Source organism: Xenopus laevis, chromosome 4L, assembly GCF_017654675.1.
Source record: "Xenopus laevis strain J_2021 chromosome 4L, Xenopus_laevis_v10.1, whole genome shotgun sequence".
In the NCBI taxonomy this organism is placed as follows: domain Eukaryota; kingdom Metazoa; phylum Chordata; class Amphibia; order Anura; family Pipidae; genus Xenopus; species Xenopus laevis.
In genome coordinates, this window is record NC_054377.1 from 141,892,344 (window position 1) to 141,916,827 (window position 24,484).

General features: G+C 42.0%; 1 protein-coding gene across 17 annotated transcripts in view; it reads left to right on the forward strand.

The window, feature by feature from the left end:
- Positions 1 to 24,484, forward strand: part of foxp1.L (forkhead box P1 L homeolog) — a 612,880-nt gene that overhangs the window by 469,915 nt on the left and 118,481 nt on the right. Inside the window, exon 1 of one of the 17 annotated variants that reach the window (XM_018259186.2) lies at positions 23,835 to 24,482. The exons of the other annotated variants lie outside the window; for them this stretch is intronic. The gene's annotated coding sequence lies outside the window, so the exon portion shown is untranslated. Of the gene's footprint in view, positions 1 to 23,834; positions 24,483 to 24,484 lie in introns of those variants that run through there. 17 annotated transcript variants of the gene reach the window in all.

Consider the following 24,484-nt stretch of genomic DNA (forward strand, 5'->3'; position numbering starts at 1 on the left):
TATGGCCCCACTAAAGCTTTGTGTAGGGTACCCCTTCAACTGTCTTTATAACCCCATCCTACCCCAAGAGTTCCTTCTATGTATTTGTATGCCATCATTTTAGTTCAGCTCAGTCTCTAGCAAGGTGGTGTGCCTAACCATGGGGTTCTTTTGTAATATAATTTCATAGGGATGCACCAATCCACTACAGTATTTGGGATTCAGTCGAATCCCCGAATCCTTGGTGAAAGATTCGGCCGAATACCGAATCCAAATCCTAAATTGCATATGCAAATTAGGGGCAGAAAAGGAAAAAGTGGAAAAAATTCTTCTTTTCTGACGAAAAGTCACGTGATTCCCCTACGTGCCCCAAATTTACATAGAATCCTACACAATATCCCTGCCTGGGGTTGGGCTAAAGGGTTAATGAGGCATTAAGGGCACAATGGGCAAAATACAGAATTCCGCTTTAGAAAACCAGTTGTGTTTGTACATAAAAGCAATGGAATGAAAGAAATATATGGGGGCTGTAAGTGTTTCTCCCAGTCTGGTTCTGTTCGCCGCATTGTTGGTTCCTCATGCTTCTGTTCCGGAACAGCAATGCAGAAAACGCCGGCGCTCCATAAATAAACTCGAATATTATTTTGTTCTGCACAGTGCGCGCAGAGGTGTCAATCTGAACATAAGAAGTAAAAGAAAAACATGAATCCGTTATGTATTTGGACAAACAAAAGTGGCGTTTGTTACGGAGAAACCGTGGGCCCCGATTGTTATGCCGAACCTCACAATCAGGCTTGCGGCTCGCTGATGATGTCATACCTGGTAACTGTTTGGAACCGCTCTGCTGTTGTTACTTCAGTGTGATATCATGGCCCAAAAATTATAAACATATCATGAGTTTGTGCTCTTGAGTAACAGAAGATCAGGGCTTTTATTTAGTTTGTTTTCCTTGTCATGTTGTAAAAAATGATCTGTCCCGCTCCTATTAGAAACAGATTGGGATAATTCAGGCGCAGTGAAGTCAGCTCCAGCCCTTCCCACACAGCCTGGGGTTTTTTTTGTGCTTGCGGGTGCATTACACGTACCACTTGCTTGTTTTGTTTACGGGCTTTCTAGACCTTGACTAGAACGTAATAGATAAACGCTTGCACACCCTATTCACCGATATGCTTGGTGCCCATTGTTTGGAGGATACGGCAACCTTCCAACTAGAACGTGCCTTCTGGAGATAGCCACATTGATAGCGGCAGTCTAGGAATATTATTATAGGTTCCCTCCAGTTTGTAATTCTACTTGGCACCTCATTGCGGTGATGTTTCATGCACTTATTTACGTACGAATGTGTAAGAGTTGGATGTCTCTTGCTTGTCGTGTCCATCAGCCTCTTTTTAGCGAGACTCCAAGGCATGCCTTCTACTAGACTTACCTCCTTCGGATGTTCTTCTATAATCATGAGAAGCATAGCACCATTTTCATACATTCTGTACAAAAGCAGAACTTTTGTTTAGTTTGCCTTTGCTATATTGCTAATGAAACATGAGGTTTAAGTTTAAATCAAAGTCAAAACATCCCATATATATTTATAATGGTGTTTCTATTAAATGTGCTCCATCTGTTTTCTAGTAACATTTCAACTATCATAGTCTATTGTAGATTTTGCCACCATGATTTTTAAAGATGGAACTGCTTTCTTCCTATAAGAAAAACATCTAGTTATCGTGTTGGAGAACCACCCCAAAAAAAGGCTACATCGCATGGAATTGTCTTTAAAAACCCCTCCATCTGTTGTTCAGACTACTTTTACCATTGTGATTGACTATCCGTTTTTTTCTCTAATAAAACTTGTTCATGCCCTTCAATAATTGGGCAATGTTCCTCAGTAAGCCTGAGTAGCCTCAGTTCGCCAAAAATTGTATGATACAGTTTATGGAATAAAGCGTTTCTGTAGTAGAGAAGAAGTCCTTGTGGCTTATTATGTTGGAAATCTCTCTTTGTAGAATAGGAATGCACTGACTCCACTATTTCGGATTCGGCAAATCCCTGAATCCTTTGTGAAAGATTCGGCTAAATACCGAACCGAATCCTAATTTGCATATGCACATTAGGTGCTGGGAAAGAAAAAACTGGAAACAATTTTCAACTTCCTGTTTTTTTCCAGCTCTGCGCCTAATTTGCTTATGCAAATTAGGATTCAGTTCAGCCATCCACAAGGATTTGGCCAAATCAGCAATCCTGCTGAAAAAGGCCGAATCCTGAACCGAATCGAATTCTGAATTCTCTAGTGTAGAATTAGGCCAGACTAAAAATTGCCTCTGGGTTAATTGTCCCATTAACCCAGGAATTTTCAACCTATGGGTCTAGACCCAAAATGAAGTTGTTATTCTGCTTTGGTTGGATAACCAGCGATATTTTCTCCTACCATAGCAAATATCTGTTGTAATTTAAAATAAAGCAAGGTGCATAACTGGTTCTGGGCCAAGTTTAGATCTCAGAGCTGATTCCTGGGCTTAGGTTGGATCTCCTGAGAAAAAGGTTAAGGAAGACTCTCAATAAAGCAGATTTCAGCAGTAGCTATTCATATACTAGATGTCTTCTAAAGAAATTGTTAGGAGGATCTAATAGCATTGTGGCTCTATTTTGAATCTGGCTGGAATTACTTGTGTTGCCCCAATGAACTGCTGACCCCTATACAAAGTCAAGATTTAAATCTTACTAAAGCTTTCATGCCCAATGAACACGGGGAACATGCTCAGAGATGTATCACTGCTCGTAATTTTTCCGTGGCTGAAATTAACCTTGCTCTGAATTAATGTCCCCAACCCCCCTTCCCCCCATTCTGCACATTAATTATTAACGGTAAAATGGAATTATTGTGCTAAAATACAGTTTGCCAGTGTGATTTACAGGCATCAGATTAGGGCTATGGTGTCAATAAAAAAAAGTAAAGAATAGAAGCTCCCTGTTGCCGGTGAAAGTGTCAGTAGGCTGCTGCGAAAGCCCGACCAGCTGTTATTTTCCTGCGAGTGGAGCTGGCATGCAACGGGATCAGCGTGACGGAATTAAACAATCTGATCTGGACTGACCAAATGCAAAAAAAAAAAAAAAAAAAAAACCCCTAGTGAACGCTGGAGGAATGTGTGCATTTGATTGCGAGTGACTTTATCACACTTGCAAAAAGTATAAGATTAATGAAAGCAAAACAGAAAGTAATTGAGCTATTATTATTTGCAGGCTTTGGCTGCGGTTCAAACACCCAAATCAAATTGTGCTTTGCTCAAGTAACGAATGCTAAATGCAGTCTACTAACAGATGTTTAAACAGAGCCTAATTGGAAAAGCTACGTCTTGGACTTAGTCTGGCTATAAAAATAATAATTGTTAGGGAAAATACAGAAAGGTATATTTATTTAATTTTTTTTTATTCATTAGCCTTTATTTATGTTGCACGTACATGTTACTCACAGCTTTGCTTATCAGTCACTGCAGTGGAGCTTACAATCTATGGTTTCTACATTGAGCACACACTAGGGTCAATTTAGAGGGGGCTAAACCTAATTTATTGTTGTAGGGCACAGGCGCCCTGGTCCCTTACACAGCTATATCAGCTCCACCCCCCCAGCTTAATTGTGCCCTGTTACCCCTTGAATTATTGTTCTCCTATGTTTAGTCTCAGCTTCAAATTCAGTAAACAGGGGAGTAGGGTTACCACCTTTTCCGATCGGGGGGACGGGTGGATGACGTTGGGAGGTGGGCCAGTGACGTAAGGGGATGGGCGGATGATGTTGGGAGACGGGGCAGTGATGTAAGGGGGTGGGTGGATGACATCAGGGGCGGGACTGATGATGTGGCGATCAGCAATTGGCAGATCACCATGTCATTAACGTCTATGGCCTGTCCGGATTTCCTAATTTCCTTTTAATTCCGGGCAGCCCTTCCAAAATCCGGGCTGCATGGGTGAAATCCGGACAGGTGGCAACCATAGATGAATGTGTACTGGAATCAATACTTACATGTAGGGTTGCCACCCAGCCAGTATTTTACCGGCCTAGCCAAGGCCTGGGCTGGTATTACAAATAGTAGTTACCGGTAATTTGTAATACCCTTAAAAAAAAGCCCTTGGCCCTCCCCCAATTCGCTCAGAACTTACCTTTTTTCAGTCTTCTGCCCAACGCACGATGTTACTCCACCCCTTTTGCGGCACAGTGTGTGGCTCCGCCCCTTTTGCATCACAGACCACCCCCTTTTGTGCCTGCCCCCCCACCAGCCGGTAAGCTTTTTCAGAAAAGGTGGCAACACAACCTACGTGTGTTCTCCTTGACGTCAGTCCAAGACACCATCTTCTCACATGTCACATGTTGCCACCACAAGGGCTTGGTACTGTCCTTCTGTCCCCCTTCTTACCTGTTAAATTCCCTGGCCCACTCAATGAAGTCCTCAGTTCCTGCTTCCACTACAGCCATAACCCACCCATGATGTCACTACCCTGCCTCAGTGATGTCACCATCCTCTCCACTGCAACACTGGCCGGTATTTCATGCCAGCAAAGGTAACAAACCTAAAGAGTTTTCATAGTTGACATATTCAAAGATGGCGGCTGCCAATACTACTTTGCATCTTTGCAGTTTGGGAGATACTATGGGGGGACACTGATAGATTTGGGGAAATGGGGGTGGCCTTGGTTGGGGAGGGAGCACTGGAGATAAAACAATAAATGTCCTTGCTGAGGACATTTAATCTCTTTAAACTGTATGTGCAGATGGTGCCCAGGTTGGAATCGAAATCAGGACCTCGGTGCTGCAAGGAAACATTTCTAAGCGCTTGCCCCTCGTCCAAAGAAATATCTGTAGTGTATGAGGGAGCTGAAGTGTATCTATAGGAGTGACTGTGACAGTTAATACCCCTGGGGGCTTGGAACAGATGGTGGCTGCCACTTGCATACATTGCCATCAAAACAAAACGTTCTGCTCAAGCGTCCGATTCCCTTCTGCGCTTTCATATATGTGAGTTTCCAAGAAGTCACAGCCTGGCCCCTTGTTGTATAGCGACTGCACAACATCTTATTGAAAGTGTGATTTCCGTGTTTTCTTTCTTTTAACTTGTTTTATTCACTTGTTCAGATATTTGTTGAAGCTACAGCTTTCCCCATTCATTTTTTTTTGTCCTCCGGAAATGTTCTTGGGGCAGTAAAGGTGCAAGCTCTGTTGACGAGCAGATTACACGTTTATGTCCATTTGTTCCTGCAGTTTAGTTTTCCTTATATTGCTTTGCTTTGTTTTTATTTATTTTGAAGTTCATTTATTGACTGCATTTTATATTCTCTTTCTTATAGTCTCTCTTCTCTGTGGATTTTACACTCTGATTTATGTCATTTTAGCATCTAGCTGGGATAGTATCACCTTAAACATCATTGGATTTAGGCAGAACCTTTTATAGAGCCTTATAAAGGGCAACATAAACCAGTGGGGATGTTTTTCTGGTTGTCTTCTGCTCTTCTTTCTTATTTATAGGGTCAGTGGGTTGTTCTGCTGTGGAGTTTACTTGCATGATGTGTAGGGTGTTGCTTGGAGATGTTGGGTGGGCAGCCTCATAGTCCTGTAATAAATCTTTACACACAAAGCAAGTGCCTTCTAGTTGGCACGGAATCCCTAAAGAACCTACTAGCCAATGCATTCTCGACAAGTCGGCAATATGGGCTGAATTGGACTCCTATCTTGGCTTTCTGATCAACCTAAAGCTGCTCCAGCAGAACTAAATGGGCCAGCGAGCTGTTTGTTCTTTGCTTACAGAACATTACAAGATTACTGGGGTGGCAGTGAGATACATTTTAAGGCTCAGTAACGTCTCAATAAAAAACAGTTGAGTTGATAAGGAGCTGATGCCCACTTTCTATTTTGATGGAGGAAAGCAACACCCTACTTCTAACGCCCAGCAACCCTCCACATATACCTCAGTTTTGCTCTGTACCACAGCCCGTGCACCCACTTCCCTTCCCCACCCAGAACCAACCTCTTTCTTGCAAATAGCTCACATACCTGCCTTCTACTCAGCTGAGTAACTAACCACCTCTATTATGCCCAGATCCCACTATCACTTCCTCTCAATATCTCACAAGCCTTAAACTGGGGGCCTGTAGTTCTCTGTTACAAATACACTTGGGCTTCTGATCCCCACTTCTAAAGTGCGATGGCTTCCTACTGGCAGCACTGAGGGCTCTGCACATAGCTCCGCACCTGCAGTTATTGCCCCAAATTGAGCCTAAATGCTTCTTATGCTGCAGTAATATCTATTATATTGGAGGGCAAAGCCACCACATTTTCATTTACTATTTAAAGGAGAAGGAAAGGTTAAAAGTAAGTAGGGATGCACCGAATCCACTATTTCGGATTTGGCCGAACCCCTGAATCCTTCGTGAAAGATTCGGCCGAATACCGAACCAAATCCTAATTTGCATATGCAAATGAGAGGTGGGAAGGGGAAAATATTTTGTACTTCCTTGTTTTGTGACAAAAAGTCATGTGATTTCCCTCCCCGTCCCTAATTTGCATAAGCAAATTAGGATTCGGTTCAGCCGGGCAGAAGGATTCATCCGTATCCGAATCCTGCTGAAAAAGGCTGAATCCCGAACCGAATCCTGGATTCGGTGCATCCCTCTAAGTAAGTAAGCTTAATCAGAAAGGTCTACATAAATACACCAGTAAACCCTCAAAGTAATGCTGCTCTGAGTCCTCTGTCAAAAGAAACACCACATTTCTTTCCTTCTATTGTGTACTCATGGGCTTCTGTATCAGACTTCCTGTTTTCATCTTAGACCTCCAGGGCTAGGGCTTGAGCATGCTCAGTTTGCTCCTCTTGCCTCCCACCTCCACTCCCTGCTGTAATCTGAGCTCAGAGCTATGAGTGAGCAGGAAGAGACTCAGGCAGGAAGTGATGTCACACCAAGCTAATATTGCAGCTGCTATCCTAAACAAACAGAGAGAGCTTATGGAGCTGTTTATTCAGATATGGTAAAGCATTCTGCAGAATAAATACAGTGTTATTATAGCTTGCACTATTGTGGCTAATCTACTGTCAATAAACTGCTTTGGTAGCTTTCCTTCTCATTTATTTTCTGTCTCTCTTTCTGAATTCCTATGCATACTTTTCAAGCGTTTTGCCTTGATGAGGGTGTCCCTTTAATTCCAGTTCAGTGAAGGTCCCTTGGCCATTCTGGGTGCCGGCGACTAAAATGAGCTCCCACCTTCCTCTTTTGCAAATCAATAATTGCGTGAACAAAAACCCACGTTGAAATATGCAACATGCGCCGTGTTTGACCCCCGTTTGATAATCAATACGTTTTATCTGGGCAGAGTCTGTAAGTATTTATGGACATGTCAGTCATGGGATTCTTCAGTTCAATAACATGAGAGCAAAATAAAGCTGAAATAGTCAGAATCTAAATAGTGTCCCCTATGTGCCCCCCCACCTCTCCCCGAGACCGGCTGCAAGAGATCTGTAGGACAAATATTTAGCACGCTGCCATGTTTGGTGATTCATTGATGATGAATATATCACTCAATAGGCCATCTTCACGCTATGGCACATGGAGTTATTTCTGGTGCTAATCTGTGATGACAAGAGACTCAAGGCACATCCCATTCAAGTAAATAGTAAAATACTATAGTCCTGGGCAGGTAGTGATGCTTAAATATCCCATCTTGGGTGCCTACATATAAAAAAGCTTATAGCTTCACCTTTCATTTAACGTTAAGTATGCCATAGAATGGCCAATTCTAAGCAACATTTCAACTGGTCTTCATTATTTATTTTTTTTTATTTTTAAAAAAATATGTATTATGTGCCGTCTTTTTCCAGCTTTCAAGTGGGGGTCGCTGACCCCATTTAAAAAAACAAAGTCTCTATAAGGCTACAAATGTATTGTTTTTGCTACTTTTTATTGCTCAACTTTCTATTCAGGCCTCTCCTACTCATATTCCAGTCTCTTAAGCTGGCCATAGATGTTGAGATTTTTAAAAGATCAGATCCTGATCGCGAGACCACAATCTTCTCAGAACGATCGTACGAATTTAAATAATTCAACTAAAAAGACCAATTTGCCAGGAAAACAATGGGGAGCTGCCTGCTTGGCCCTGCAAACATAGATACATTGCACTGGGACCGACAAAGATTTTTTGAACTGGCCAATTAATTTCCTGACCGATGTCGGAAGAAAAATCGTAAGATGTACGATCGTTCGAATCCCACTAACCGCACGATAATTTCGAAGGATTGGTTGGACTTCCCTAAAATCAGTCGTTCGGCAAGAAGAATCGTCGCGTCTATGGGGAGCTTTATTCAAATCAATGCATGGTCGCTAGGGTAATATGGACCCTAGCAACCAGATGGCTGAAATTGCAAACTAAATAAATAACTCAAAAACCACAAGTAATAAAAAATGAAAACCAATTGCAAATTTTCTCAGAATCTCACTCTCTACATCATACTAAAAGTTAATTTAAAGGTGAACAACCCCTTTAATTCCAAGCATGCTGGGATTGATACATTTAATTTACGGATCGCAAAGTAATTTAAAGGTGAACAACCCCTTTTAATTCCAGGCATGCTGGGATTTTTAAATTATTTAATGGAGTAGAAAGTGAGTGCCCACTCGCCTTCCCCTCCACTCGTCATTCAGCGCTGCAGGGAAATCCCAATATTCTATAACAACACATGTATTTCTAATGAATTCTAATAGCCTTCTATCTGAGATATGTCAAACATGTCTTGTCACCTTAATTTCTTTTCAGTACAGTAAATATCGATTGGAGGCTCTTTTTTTTTCTTCTTTCAGTGTTTGCATCACGTATGAAAGGATAAGCAGCTGAAAGAAACAAATTGATTTTCTGTTACACGGCTGCTTGCAAATAAAAACTAGAAACAGCTTAATACCGGCGCGGTTCAGTAGTCGCAGGTAGCGGGTGCAGGGGCGGCTCATGCTTTAACTAAACATTCGCTTTTCATTTTTACTATAGGAATCAATGGCGGTGTTTTACTATAAACGCTCGCCGACTGCACGCCATGCAATTGAATACCCTGATACCGTTAGATAGATAAATTGCTTGGAAACACTTTGCTACCTTGCGGGTGGTTTTGTCAATTTATTTTATACCCCGTGGAAAAATCCTTCCCTAAAATGAAGCGAGTGTTCATGGGTTTTTTTTGTTTTTTTTTGTTTCCCTTGCTGTGAACCAAAGAATTTATTTATGGAGATTGTAATTAGAGAAAATAATTCAATAAAATATATCTAGAGGATAACTGTGTGTTTGCTTTAAAGGTGTAGTTGACCTTTAGATTAAAATATAGCACAATGTAAACAGTAGAGGTGCTCAGGGCCAGCCCAGGAACTAAGTGTCAGGCGGGTAAAGTGCTAACAGCATCACACGTTGACTTTTTGAAATTGGCCTTCAATTTTTTTGTGGGTTTTCATTGTAGCAGTCTAATTTGAAATTCAGCAGCTATCTGGTCGCTAGGGTCCAGTGTAGCCTAGCAACCAGTCAGTGCTTTGAACGAGAGTCTGGAAAGGTCGGAATAGCAATAATATTGTATACTTGTAGAGCGATAGTTGAAATTGCAAGATGGAAGTTGTAGTGGAGAAAGGAAACGACCGAACACCGAGTTTGTAGTCCAAAAACATGGGACTAAAACAGGCCCACGTGATTCTGCCCTATATTACTTGAACAAAACTAGCAATATAGAAATGATGTGCTGGGGAGATAATACACTGTATTTTGTGATTTGAAGATATCCTGTTTTGACTGGCTGTTAAACCACAAATGTCTCACAAGCAAAACACATAAACACTCCCATAACTAAAGCTGAGCAGGATATACCCTGACTGTCAATAAGGGCCACGATCAGAAATCTTGGGGCCCTGTAAAAGTAATTTGTCTGGGATCCCCCCCCCCCAATGAGCACAAGTGTTTAGTAACAAAATGTTTGGCTACGCTCTTTGTATACGCAGAATACAAGGTATAGTAGGGAGAGATGGTGCCTATAGTAACAGTGGGATAATAGTCTCTGGGAAGGGAGTGTGGCTGTGGGATAGCAGGTATAGTAGGGAGAGATGGTGCCTATAGTAACAGTGGATAATAGTCTCTGGGAAGGGAGTGTGACTGTGGGATAGCAGGTATAGTAGGGAGAGATGGTGCCTATAGTAACAGTGGATAATAGTCTCTGGGAAGGGAGTGTGGCTGTGGGATAGCAGGTATAGTAGGGAGAGATGGTGTCTATAGTAACAGTGGGATAATAGTCTCTGGGAAGGGAGTGTGACTGTGGGATAGCAGGTATAGTAGGGAGAGATGGTGCCTATAGTAACAGTGGGATAATAGTCTCTGGGAAGGGAGTGTGACTGTGGGATAGCAGGTATAGTAGGGAGAGATGGTGCCTATAGTAACAGTGGATAATAGTCTCTGGGAAGGGAGTGTGACTGTGGGATAGCAGGTATAGTAGGGAGAGATGGTGCCTATAGTAACAGTGGATAATAGTCTCTGGGAAGGGAGTGTGACTGTGGGATAGCAGGTATAGTAGGGAGATATGGTGCCTATAGTAACAGTGGATAATAGTCTCTGGGAAGGGAGTGTGACTGTGGGATAGCAGGTATAGTAGGGAGATATGGTGCCTATAGTAACAGTGGATAATAGTCTCTGGGAAGGGAGTGTGACTGTGGGATAGCAGGTATAGTAGGGAGAGATGGTGCCTATAGTAATAGTGGGATAATAGTCTCTGGGAAGGGAGTGTGACTGTGGGATAGCAGGTATAGTAGGGAGAGATAGTGCCTATAGTAACAGTGGATAATAGTCTCTGGGAAGGGAGTGTGACTGTAGGATAGCAGGTATAGTAGGGAGAGATGCTGCCTATAGTAACAGTGGGATAATAGTCTCTGGGAAGGGAGTGTGACTGTGGGATAGCAGGTATAGTAGGGAGAGATGGTGTCTATAGTAACAGTGGATAATAGTCTCTGGGAAGGGAGTGTGACTGTAGGATAGCAGGTATAATAGGGAGAGATGGTGCCTATAGTAACAGTGGGATAATAGTCTCTGGGAAGGGAGTGTGACTGTGGGATAGCAGGTATAGTAGGGAGAGATGGTGTCTATAGTAACAGTGGATAATAGTCTCTGGGAAGGGAGTGTGACTGTGGGATAGCAGGTATAGTAGGGAGAGATGGTGCCTATAGTAACAGTGGATAATAGTCTCTGGGAAGGGAGTGTGACTGTGGGATAGCAGGTATAGTAGGGAGAGATGGTGTCTATAGTAACAGTGGGATAATAGTCTCTGGGAAGGGAGTGTGACTGTGGGATAGCAGGTATAGTAGGGAGAGATGGTGCCTATAGTAACAGTGGATAATAGTCTCTGGGAAGGGAGTGTGACTGTGGGATAGCATGTATAGTAGGGAGAGATGGTGCCTATAGTAACAGTGGATAATAGTCTCTGGGAAGGGAGTGTGACTGTGGGATAGCAGGTATAGTAGGGAGAGATGGTGTCTATAGTAACAGTGGGATAATAGTCTCTGGGAAGGGAGTGTGACTGTGGGATAGCAGGTATAGTAGGGAGAGATGGTGCCTATAGTAACAGTGGATAATAGTCTCCGGGAAGGGAGTGTGACTGTGGGATAGCAGGTATAGTAGGGAGAGATGGTGCCTATAGTAACAGTGGATAATAGTCTCTGGGAAGGGAGTGTGACTGTGGGATAGCAGGTATAGTAGGGAGAGATGGTGCCTATAGTAACAGTGGATAATAGTCTCTGGGAAGGGAGTGTGACTGTGGGATAGCAGGTATAGTAGGGAGAGATGGTGCCTATAGTAACAGTGGATAATAGTCTCTGGGAAGGGAGTGTGACTGTGGGATAGCAGGTATAGTAGGGAGATATGGTGCCTATAGTAACAGTGGATAATAGTCTCTGGGAAGGGAGTGTGACTGTGGGATAGCAGGTATAGTAGGGAGATATGGTGCCTATAGTAACAGTGGATAATAGTCTCTGGGAAGGGAGTGTGACTGTGGGATAGCAGGTATAGTAGGGAGAGATGGTGCCTATAGTAATAGTGGGATAATAGTCTCTGGGAAGGGAGTGTGACTGTGGGATAGCAGGTATAGTAGGGAGAGATAGTGCCTATAGTAACAGTGGATAATAGTCTCTGGGAAGGGAGTGTGACTGTAGGATAGCAGGTATAGTAGGGAGAGATGCTGCCTATAGTAACAGTGGGATAATAGTCTCTGGGAAGGGAGTGTGACTGTGGGATAGCAGGTATAGTAGGGAGAGATGGTGTCTATAGTAACAGTGGATAATAGTCTCTGGGAAGGGAGTGTGACTGTAGGATAGCAGGTATAATAGGGAGAGATGGTGCCTATAGTAACAGTGGGATAATAGTCTCTGGGAAGGGAGTGTGACTGTGGGATAGCAGGTATAGTAGGGAGAGATGGTGTCTATAGTAACAGTGGATAATAGTCTCTGGGAAGGGAGTGTGACTGTGGGATAGCAGGTATAGTAGGGAGAGATGGTGCCTATAGTAACAGTGGATAATAGTCTCTGGGAAGGGAGTGTGACTGTGGGATAGCAGGTATAGTAGGGAGAGATGGTGTCTATAGTAACAGTGGGATAATAGTCTCTGGGAAGGGAGTGTGACTGTGGGATAGCAGGTATAGTAGGGAGAGATGGTGCCTATAGTAACAGTGGATAATAGTCTCTGGGAAGGGAGTGTGACTGTGGGATAGCATGTATAGTAGGGAGAGATGGTGCCTATAGTAACAGTGGATAATAGTCTCTGGGAAGGGAGTGTGACTGTGGGATAGCAGGTATAGTAGGGAGAGATGGTGTCTATAGTAACAGTGGGATAATAGTCCTCTGGGAAGGGAGTGTGACTGTGGGATAGCAGGTATAGTAGGGAGAGATGGTGCCTATAGTAACAGTGGATAATAGTCTCCGGGAAGGGAGTGTGACTGTGGGATAGCAGGTATAGTAGGGAGAGATGGTGCCTATAGTAACAGTGGATAATAGTCTCTGGGAAGGGAGTGTGACTGTGGGATAGCAGGTATAGTAGGGAGAGATGGTGCCTATAGTAACAGTGGATAATAGTCTCTGGGAAGGGAGTGTGACTGTGGGATAGCAGGTATAGTAGGGAGATATGGTGCCTATAGTAACAGTGGGATAATAGTCTCTGGGAAGGGAGTGTGACTGTGGGATAGCAGGTATAGTAGGGAGATATGGTGCCTATAGTAACAGTGGATAATAGTCTCTGGGAAGGGAGTGTGACTGTGGGATAGCAGGTATAGTAGGGAGAGATGGTGCCTATAGTAACAGTGGATAATAGTCTCTGGGAAGGGAGTGTGACTGTGGGATAGCAGGTACAATATTTATATGGACTGTATATTTATATGTATTGTATAGTACAACATGGGTTATCTGATGATGTCGCTGGCACATGAATCCTTTGGTAGGAAGAGTAATAGGAAGTTGGATTTAATGGTCATTGCTATCGGCTGCATAAAAAGAATCCTGATGTAGTTAAAAAGAAATCTAATGAGGTCGCTGTGGGCATTTGTTGCAACTTCTCTTCTTTTTGTGTTACAAGGGATTTCACCATTTTTTTCCCAGCAGAACCTGAATGAATAGCTCAGCACAGGGCCCGTATCAGTCTGACTCATTGTGGCCAACAGCAACTGATTGATCCCCAGAGAGAGAGAAGCTCCTTGCTAGAGATTCTACTTACAAAGTTAATTTGGGATGAAAATAAGACAACCATGTGTCCAGTTCAGCCTCTCCTTGTATCGCTCGGCCTCCATGGGAAGTGTGGGGAATGCAGTGTCTCATAGTTTCAAATGAAAGGCTTACAATTAAAAGATTAAAGGGGCAGTAATACTTAAACAGGGGGGAATCTTTGGTCCTTGCCCTTAGTATTCATTTTTGATTTAGGGGGAAACCTTGGGTCCCTTTGGGATTTATGGGGAGGAGATGCAGCTGCACATTACTCATTCTAGGCAGCGGTGCTCACATCGAATCTGAAATTTCATCAGGGTGCCCCTCCTATAAAGAGATATATCATATATCTGTGCCAGTGTAGGTGCCCCCTCTGCCCAGTATACATGTGGCATAGGAGAAAGGAGTTGGAAAGAGTTGGACTAAACTAATGCAGCTCAGTAAACGGCAAATTTTCATAGAAGGATTTATAGATGACAGTGTGACTTGATCCAGCAATTAAATGTTTAAACTGAAAGGGCTACAGTTAAAGGGGTTGTTCACCTTTAAATTAACTTTTAATATGATGTAGAGAGAGATATTCTGAGACAATTTGCAACTGGTTTTCATCTTTTATTATCTGTGGTTTTTGAGTTATTTAGGTTTTATTCAGCAGCTCTCTGGTTTGCTAGGGTTCAAATATATATATATATATATATATATATATATATATATATATATATATATATATATATATATATATATATATATATATATATATATATATATATATATATACACGGTATATATATTACACACAGGTCAGGGATATATATATATATATATATATATATATAGATATATATATAGATATATATATAGATATATATAGATATATATCTAGATATAGATATAGATAGATATAGATATATATATATATATAGATATATATATATATATATATATATATATATATATATATATATATATATATATAAGCTCATGGTTGTGCGTTCCAAATCGCTGGATATATATATATATATATTTATATATATATATATATATATATATATATGTGTACAGATAGGAGCACTTACGGGTATGGTGATAAAAAAGTCTTTTATTGGAGTGTTACAAATTACCCCACATCAACGCGTTTCGGTTCCCTCAGAACCGTCGTCAGGATGCACCCAGTGGTCATCACATGATGCTTTAATACAGGAATCCACCAATCAGTGTAGATCATCAATTAAATATTCATGACATTAAACCTGTTCAACATTTAAGTGTTAATAACAAGTGTTATACTGATAAAGACAGTATAAATGTGAATTAAAATTGTATAAAAAAGTGTGTAAAAATATTAACCACCTTGTTGAAAACTGCAATTGTAAAGTGCAAACTTGTAAAACTACAGAACATTATTTACATGCAAACCTTTTGTGCAAGGAATAAAAGGCTGAACAAGGTTATCATGGGTGCCATTCAAATATAGCGCTATACAGAACTTGAAGCAATTTTGAAAAAACCTTAAGACATTAAAAAGACTGCACTATCAGATTTTAAAATTTAAAATTTAGTGGCACAAACAGAAGCTGTGTATAAAACACGACCTTCCCGTTAGAGTCAGATTACATTAGGATATGGATCGGTCCAAATCCCAATATCTATCAACCTCAGTACCCACCAAATTGTAAGTCAAAATTCTGGGACACTCACACCCCATAGTTGCATCTACATACCACAAAGGACTGTCAAATAGTCACTCTCACATATGTTCATGTTGCCTATAGAGTGATACGGTAGACTTTCTGGATATTCGTATTTTTCGCACACCTAATGGTGTGGGTACCACACTTTATCGTAAAGATACTGATAGAAACACCGTTTTGCATGCGCACAGTTTTCACCCGCCCTCTATTTTGAGATCTATACCATATACACAGTTTCTCCGAGTTTTTCGGAACAATTCTGATATTGGGCTGGCAAAGCAACAGGCGCATGAGATGCGTGAGAGGTTTTTACAGCGCGGCTATCAAGGAGAGTTTCTGGACACTGCATTGGAAAAAGCACTAGTAAAAGAAAACTTAGGCGCACCTAGAATGGCTCCAGGAGAACAGGATAAGGAAGAGACTTTAACTTTTGTCTCTAACTTTTCCCCTGTAAGCGAACAAGTTGGCATAGTGCTCAGAAAAAATTGGCCTATACTACAAATGGATAGCAGTTTACCATTTACCAAGGTGAAACCGCCGAGATGCGCATATCGCAAAGGTCGGGCTTTACGTGACATACTGATGGTCACGGATTTGCAGAGTGGACGGGAAACCCCTCCATCACAGCCCTGGCTGAAAGTTAATAAGCTGGGTTGCTTCAGGTGTAGTGGATGCATTACATGCGGGTTTCTGCTAACGGGTTCGCATTTTTCCCATCCACATAGTGGCAGGAGATACGAAATTAGGCATAGGTTAACTTGCCTGTCTGAATATGTGGTGTATTGTATTAGTTGCCCATGTGGCCTGTATTATGTGGGGAAATGCACTACAACTTTTCGGATCCGCATGAACAATCACAGATCCGCTATACGTACCGCCCTGACCTCTGGCAGAGCAGAGACTCCACTTGCCAGACATTGTGTTAACTTTGGACACTCACTTCCATCTATTCGATGTGTAACTAATTGATCATGTCCCTCCACTAAAACGTGGAGGTGACAGGGGAAGAATATTACTGCAAAAAGAGGCTAAGTGGATTCGGACTCTGGACACAGTGGCTCCTAGGGCCTCAATGAGATGTATTCATTGGCTTGCTTCATTTAAATCATACATTTGTCTATTCTTTTTACAGGTCTAACCAGTGCTATACATCCGTGTAAGGATTGTTAGCACAACCTTTTTCTTTTTTTTTCTTTTCTTTTCCTTTTTTGTTTTTGACGTTCTCTGACCCCTTATGGGTCAGTGGCAGTAGATTGGTTTACAAAACTGGTGTGCATTGGAAATGGATACACAAGGTCACATTTTTCTGAAAATGTTTTAAACACTCATGTAGAGTATACTTTGTAACTGTTGACTGTGAACTAGGTTTCTTGGGTGCCTTCAACAATTGACTCATTCGAGGAAGTTAGCCAAACAAGTGTGTTCAGAACTGACGAACATTGCCCCTGGCCCAAAAATTTCGTCACTCTATAGGCAACATGAACATATGTGAGAGTGACTATTTGACAGTCCTTTGTGGTATGTAGATGCAACTATGGGTGTGAGTGTCCCAGAATTTTGACTTACAATTTGGTGGGTACTGAGGTTGATAGATATTGGGATTTGGACCGATCCATATCCTAATGTAATCTGACTCTAACGGGAAGGTCGTGTTTTATACCCAGCTTCTGTTTGTGCCACTAAATTTTAAATTTTAAAATCTGATAGTGCAGTCTTTTTAATGTCTTAAGGTTTTTTCAAAATTGCTTCAAGTTCTGTATAGCGCTATATTTGAATGGCACCCATGATAACCTTGTTCAGCCTTTTATTCCTTGCACAAAAGGTTTGCATGTAAATAATGTTCTGTAGTTTTACAAGTTTGCACTTTACAATTGCAGTTTTCAACAAGGTGGTTAATATTTTTACACACTTTTTTATACAATTTTAATTCACATTTATACTGTCTTTATCAGTATTACACTTGTTATTAACACTTAAATGTTGAACAGGTTTAATGTCATGAATATTTAATTGATGATCTACACTGATTGGTGGATTCCTGTATTAAAGCATCATGTGATGACCACTGGGTGCATCCTGACGACGGTTCTGAGGGAACCGAAACGCGTTGATGTGGGGTAATTTGTAACACTCCAATAAAAGACTTTTTTATCACCATACCCGTGAGTGCTCCTATCTGTACACATGTGTTTCCCCCTGAGAAGCACCCGGGATGTGATCAATTGAGGGTGAGTGCCGGAGAATCGTTTGACTATATATATATATATATATATATATTTTTTTTATATATATATAACCCTGGCCTGTGTTTAGTCTCACTGTATAATAGTGACCGTGGCCCATCAGTGCTAAGAAGGTATTTTATTGGCCACTTGCTTTCCAGGGACAGTCAGTAAAAAGGCTGGAAGGTGCCCAACATCAATTTAGCTTCTCTCTCAGCCTGGCATTGCCCTCTGCACATTCTCCGAGGTATGATCCCGGCTTCCGCTTCACGGCAGAGAATACTGGGAATACGAGCAGTAAGAGTACAGCCTCTGTGTTCCACAAGGGAAAAAACACTTTCCTATTTATCCTTTTTAATTGATACAAGGCAATCCGCAACGATTAGGGCCCGTGGATGTGAAGCTGCTGATCTTATTATCCTCCTGCATTTGTGCGGCGTAACGTCGCTCCATAGTTGCGTCTCACATGGGGAACCGTGTAATGTATATCTGGCCTGGAGGCATTCTCAATATTACATTTATATCGCAGGCAAGGAGCAACCTGCATCCCTTTTCCTGGTCTTGTACTACAGCTCCCAGCATCCCCTGACAGCTACAGGGAGCTGTAGAGAGAAACTAGACGGAGGAGTATGGAAATGAAGTCCTTTCCATGTGCATTAAATAGAGCATTAATTTTATTATTCTTCATATAGTGCCTACACAATGCCCCTGCCCCAGTAAAGCTTGCAATCTAAGGTCACTGTCACATTCACAGACACTGTAGACAAGTGCACCAGGAGCCAGTTAACCTACCTGTATGTTTTTGGAATGTGAGGGGTTAACCAGAGGTAACCCACACAGACACAGGGAGATCATACAAACTGTAAGCATATTTTTCCCTGGTCAGTATTGAACCCACAATTCAAGTCCTGGGTTCAATACTGACCAGGGCACAATATACTTTATTAAATGAGAAGCTGTTTCCATAATTGATGCCCTATACAGAACTGTGACTTAAAACCAAAACCAAGTCTCACTTTAAGGATTTGGGGTGGATTGGTGCCTTTTATGTCCCTTTAGTGAACGATATGTCCAGAACAGCACAGACAGAGCCATAAAGTTACATACAAACTCTTCAAGCCGTATAACCAGTTCTCCTGGGAGCAGAGGAGGTTGCAGGGGTGTAGCAGCGCACTGAATGTATCCCATCTCAATTTGCCTCAGTTCATTCATCTGAAAATCGTGATTTTCTTTTTCCACTGAGCTATAGGTTATTCAGGAAAAGGAACGTTTCCTGGGAAATTGCAGCTTTTCAGCAAAAAGCACATTGCAGCGTTGTTTATTTCCTGTTCCCCTCCCTGCCCATTGCCTGTCTGCGGCTCAGGAGCTTGGCACCGGACCAACGTTTTGCCATCACAATCCAGTCCGGGTGTTGGAATTTAAAAGACATACAGAACTTATTTTTCCCCATAACTGGGCACTTTGTCTATAATATGTATCTGAGCTGCCATACTGCTTGATCTGTCGACGACTAGCAATGTTGCTTACAAAGATTTAAATGAACCCCAGTTGTCTTCCATACCCTTGGAAAAATGGTAGGACACCTGACTTGTTTTACCAGGCAATGACTTGACCTCTCCGTTCTTCTTATTTTAATCTTCATATAAAATACAATGTTCCCCTTTATTATCAGTAGTGACCCTTTTACTAACCCTCCCAAAATACCGTTTAACATGGTACCCCCCCTCCTCCTCCTCCTCCTCCTCCTCTCTAACCTTTGCGTTTGCCATTGGCTCGGACGTCATTATCGCCGGCTTTACTTAAAATGCACGATTTTCAAAAGAAAACCCTTGTGAGACAGAGAAATTAGCATGTATGCCGGTCGTTATCAGCCTGTAAGCACTAATTTAAACCTGGTGTTCGGCCTGTGCCTCGCTTTAATGCATTAATATGTTAATGAGCCCAGCAGATGTTTTCCATTGGGGGGATGGGTTCCAGCACCCAGGCCTCGGTGACATCTCGCACTCCCTGCACCCGTCCAGGCTGAAGCCTCTGCTATCTCTTTATGTTACAAATTGCACGACACAATACAATAGCAGCCGCTCAGAGATCACACACAGCCCCTTTGCTTAAAGATTAGTCTGGATACGGCTCGTGGAGCAGTGTGTTTGTTCCTTTGCTTTCTGGGAGTCTGTCTCCTCTCCTGCTTAGAGTGCTAGCTCTGTGGGACAGAATCCTTCCCCTGAAGCTGGGCTGAGATTTCTCTGCCCTGTGTTTAATTGTATTAATTCACATTTACTGAACCGCCATCCGTGTGTCTTTTATGGCCCTATATGTATGTAATATATAGTGAATAAAGTACCCCCTATTGTAAAATATAAGGATATTATAAGTTACCAAGGAGTTCCATGACCAAATATTGGCCGAGTGCTGTTATACATTTTCCAACAGGGGTTACTTTATTTATTATAATATTATTATAATACACAAGTTTTAGTGAGTCATGTGACAAAAATGACATCATTATCACCGTTTATAACTGATGACATCACTGGTCAAGGATATAATTTACAAGATATTCATGGCTCTTGCGTATTATAAAAATATAATAGTTGGACAGGTGCTCCTCATCCAGACCTGAAGGTGGGCATACACTGGCATCTGATGGATACACAAATGCTCCATTGATAGGGTGCGTTGGCAGGTAAGGTGCCCACACTTAATTGGCAGCTTATTGGGGAAAACTCCCAATGGCCTGTCTGACCGATTGGAGAAAATTAGGCAGATATCAGTCAGGGAGTTCAGAATATGGTCTTTTTAAGCCAACGTTAGGATCCGATCGTAGGCCCGGGACTAAAAACCAACAATGGTCACAATACACAGGGAGTAGATGTGGTGGATGCTTTTCTGGCAGATACACACTAGTGCCAGTCTGAAACTGCCACTTCTCCCTGCCGTATGGTTAAGTTACACCATGTGACCAGAAGGAGCCAGAGGCAGTAAAGTGTGGGCAATGACCATTTCTCTGCCAGTGGAAGATCCGCCCTTTAGTCTTGATGCTCTTTTTTAAACATCACCGCCTCCTGGTGGGGCAATTGAATCCACAACTCATGACTTTAATCAGCTCTTTTGCCCCCCCCCCCCCGGATCTTAGCATTGTACCATGCCAATTCCATTGCCCCCCAAATTCACTAGCATTTAATCAACATCTTGTTTGTGAATAATGCATGTTCAGCTTGGGGCCTTATTGCCTGGTTACCCTCTGCACTCGCCCCAGTGCCTCTTCCCAAAATAAACAAGCTCAGTGTTTGCATAAAGGAAAAAAAGAAAGAAACTTTTCTGTAAGTAGCATTTATTTACATTCCATTTCCTTTAAACAGGCAGCCACGGGCACAGCGTTTCTTTGCGTGGAATGTTTGTCTGGGGAGCTGCCATATTGATCAGTTCAGAATAGACCTCAATAAAGCAGCAAGCAGAGTAGCAATAAAGATATCCCATTGTGCTCATGATGCTCATAAAGAATGCCTCTGCTGTGGGGTATCAATATGGCAGCTCCCACTCATTTGTAAATACAAATTAGCAGGGAGAATATTGTGTGTGTGTGTATATAACAGCATCCCGAATGGACTCCTGTATTCAGTGCATCTCTTATGTGTTTGTTATCTACCCCTGAATAAAACCCTTGCTTTGGAATAATGATTCCAGTATCAGTGGATATTGGCAGGTAGGGGGCGCTATTAGGATTTGTCAGCAGCACATGTGACAGCAGAGCAGTGGAATTGTAACCACTTCTGTATTCATAAACCACAAAGGGAGCCTGGACAAATTTTGCCATACTCAGGTAGCCCTTCTTTCTTGACTGCAGAACTGGGCAAGTGCCCGTCACCCCAGGCTTAGGGGCAAAGACATGAGAGGCTGAAGGACTTGCCCTCGGCTTATTTGGTCTTTGCGTTGGTATCGCAGCTACAAGGGCTGCTGGAGTCCAAAACAGCCAGTACTAGGGGGCAGATCGGACTTGGATTTGATCATTAAGCACTAGTAATGCCGGATAGAAGTGTTTCAGAATGGCCAAGGTGGTCACTGACCCCAATTGTTTGTCCCAAGTAACAGCTAGAATTAAGTCAGACTTAAGGGGCGGTTAACTTTTAGTATGTTATACAGTTCTTATGTAATTCTTTCTCATTTTTTTCAAGTTTTTTAATTAGTTTTCTTCTGACGCTTTTCAGTTTTCAAATGGGGGTCGCTGACCCCATCTAAAAAACAAAAATGCTCTGTTAGCCTGCAAATGTATCGTTATTGCTACTTTTTAATACTCATCTTTCTATTCAGGCCTCTCCTATTCATATTCCAGTCTCTTATTCAAATCAGTGCATGGTTGCTAACAGTGGCGTAACTAGAGGAAGCAGACCCCGCCGTCGCAGGGGGGGGGCAGATCGCAGGGTCTTCTTCCTCTACAGTTACATGGAACACCCCCTCCTCAGCTATTATCTTACCGTTGGCCGGGGAAGGGCGATGCAGGCTGCTCCGGCGGTGTGAGGGGGCGGGGAGTGGGCGGTGCAGATGGGTGGGCGGTGCAGATGGGTGGGCGGGTTGGGAAGTGCAGTGCTCTGGGCACTTTGAAGATTCTTTTGCAGGGGGTCTGGCACACTAGTTAAGCCGCTGGTTACTAAAGAAATTAGGACCCTAGCAACCAGACTGCTGAAATTGCAAGCTGGAGACCTGCTGAATAAAATGCTAAATAAACTAAATAATGGAGAATAACATGGAAATGCGTGCCAACTTTAGACCAATGATATCCGTTGCCTCTTTGGTTGCTATGGGTTACAGCTCCGGTGCACATTTGCACTTCAGTTCATCATGTATAGAAAAAAAGTGTGCAATGTAGATAATAACACCCAACAAACCCTGTTCTGTACTTGTTCTTTCTGCCAAGTCTGCCAATGCTGTGGGCCCAGGGATCAGAACCTTATACACACACACATACACACATTCACACATACACACACATACACACACAAAAAAGAGCATCCTCCCCCTTATTAATATTCATAGGCTTGTGGGGGGGGGGGTTATATTGTGTAACCTGAAAAAAAGAAAATCCCATAAATAAATTCATTTGACACGAAACCTCTTTAGGGAGGACAGCAGTGCGTGCCTTATCCCATGTATGATAAATCCTGCTTTCATAAGCCATTTGCACTTTTTTTTGCATAAGTTGCTAGCCACAGGGCTTCCATTAACCTCTTCACTACTAGCCTGGTGAGTGACACTTAACAACTGCTGTTTAGGCAGTACAAGTTGTAGAGGTATAGATACTGATACTGTACATACAAAGCATGGGGAACACTAAAGAGGTCCTTGCTTCTGTGGACTTGAATTGACCTAGTTTCTTTCTGGCAGTGACTGGGTTAAAAAACTGCTTTCCCTTTTATTCGCTCAGTTTAGAATTCCAGCGTTGGGGCAAAGCGCCAGTCAGCAAGGTGATCTGTTTCAGGCAGTCGCTGCAGCAAACAGACAACAGCAGCGCAACAGATGGACACAAACAATATGTATTTGTTGTGTTTACCAGAAAACCCCAAGAGAAAAAACATATGGAAAAAAAAAAAAGAAGAAGCCATAGAGAAGGCAGTTAGTAACTGACGGTGCAGCTTTTGTCTTGTTGGTTCATTGGCAACGACAACAAATAAACAAGGGAGTTTGAAAGCAGAGGTGGTTTTAGGGTCAGAACTGCTTACTTTAGCACTTCTTCTTTTAGATCTGGGGGCAGAAAGAAATTTAAAGAAATCTAGAGAAATCTAGAAATGTAAAGAAATTTAGAAATGTAGTGAAATGTAGAAGTGTAAAGAAATTAAGAAATCTAGGAATGTAAAGAAATCTAGAAATGTAAGAAATCTAGAACCGTATAGAAATCTAGAAATGTAAGAAATTTAGACATGTAGAGAAATCTAGCAATGTAAGAAATTTTGAAATCTAGAGAAATCTAGAAATGTAAAATTTGGAGATGTAAAGAAATCTAGAAATGTAAGAAATGTAGAACCGTATAGAAATCTAGAGAAATGTAAGAAATGTAGAAGTGTAGAGAAATCTAGAAATGTTAGAAATGTAGAGAAATCTAGAAAAGTAAAATGTAGAAATGTAAGAAATTTAGACATTTTGGGGATGTAAAGAAATCTAGAAATGTAAGAAATCTAGAACCGTATAGAAATCTAGAGAAATGTAAGAAATTTAGAAGTGTAGAGAAATCTAGAAATGTTAGAAATGTAGAGAAATCTAGAAAAGTAAAATTTAGAAATGTAAAGAAATCTGCAGGCTTTAACTCTGCAAGAGCCAGTGTCAGATTCTTTCTGTTTCTTTCAAACTCCTTATTTTTAAGTTTCAGGTCAGGACTGACAAAAAAAGGAAAACAATAATAATAATAAAACAATAATAATAATAATAAAATGTAAAGTGATTTATAGACTGTATACATGTCTTTTCTAAGGGGAATAAATGTGTTCTCCCAGCCTATTTGCTGGTGGGTAAGTGCAGGCTGTTTGGAGAGCTGCCAGGGGTCAAAGGGTTAACAGCAATTAAGTGCAGTTGCTGGAGAGACCAGCGCCGCCGCTGCTGTATTGCACAAAAGCTTTATTTCACCTGCCGTCAGTAGAAGAAGGAGGCCCCATTGTGTGGGGTGTTTGAACTGATTATGTTTAGAGGCTGCTTGTGATTGGTGGAGAAAAGCGTGTGGCTGGTTGGGTGCTTTTTGCATGTTGTCAGCCCAGGAGCACCCGTGTGTGTGCAAATCTGTCTCCAACCTGAGGGGAACGGAGGAGCCGGCAGCACATTGGATCTTCCCCGGCACTTTCCCCTGTCTCTCTGGTGGCAGCAGCTAAATGGAGTTTGTCAGGT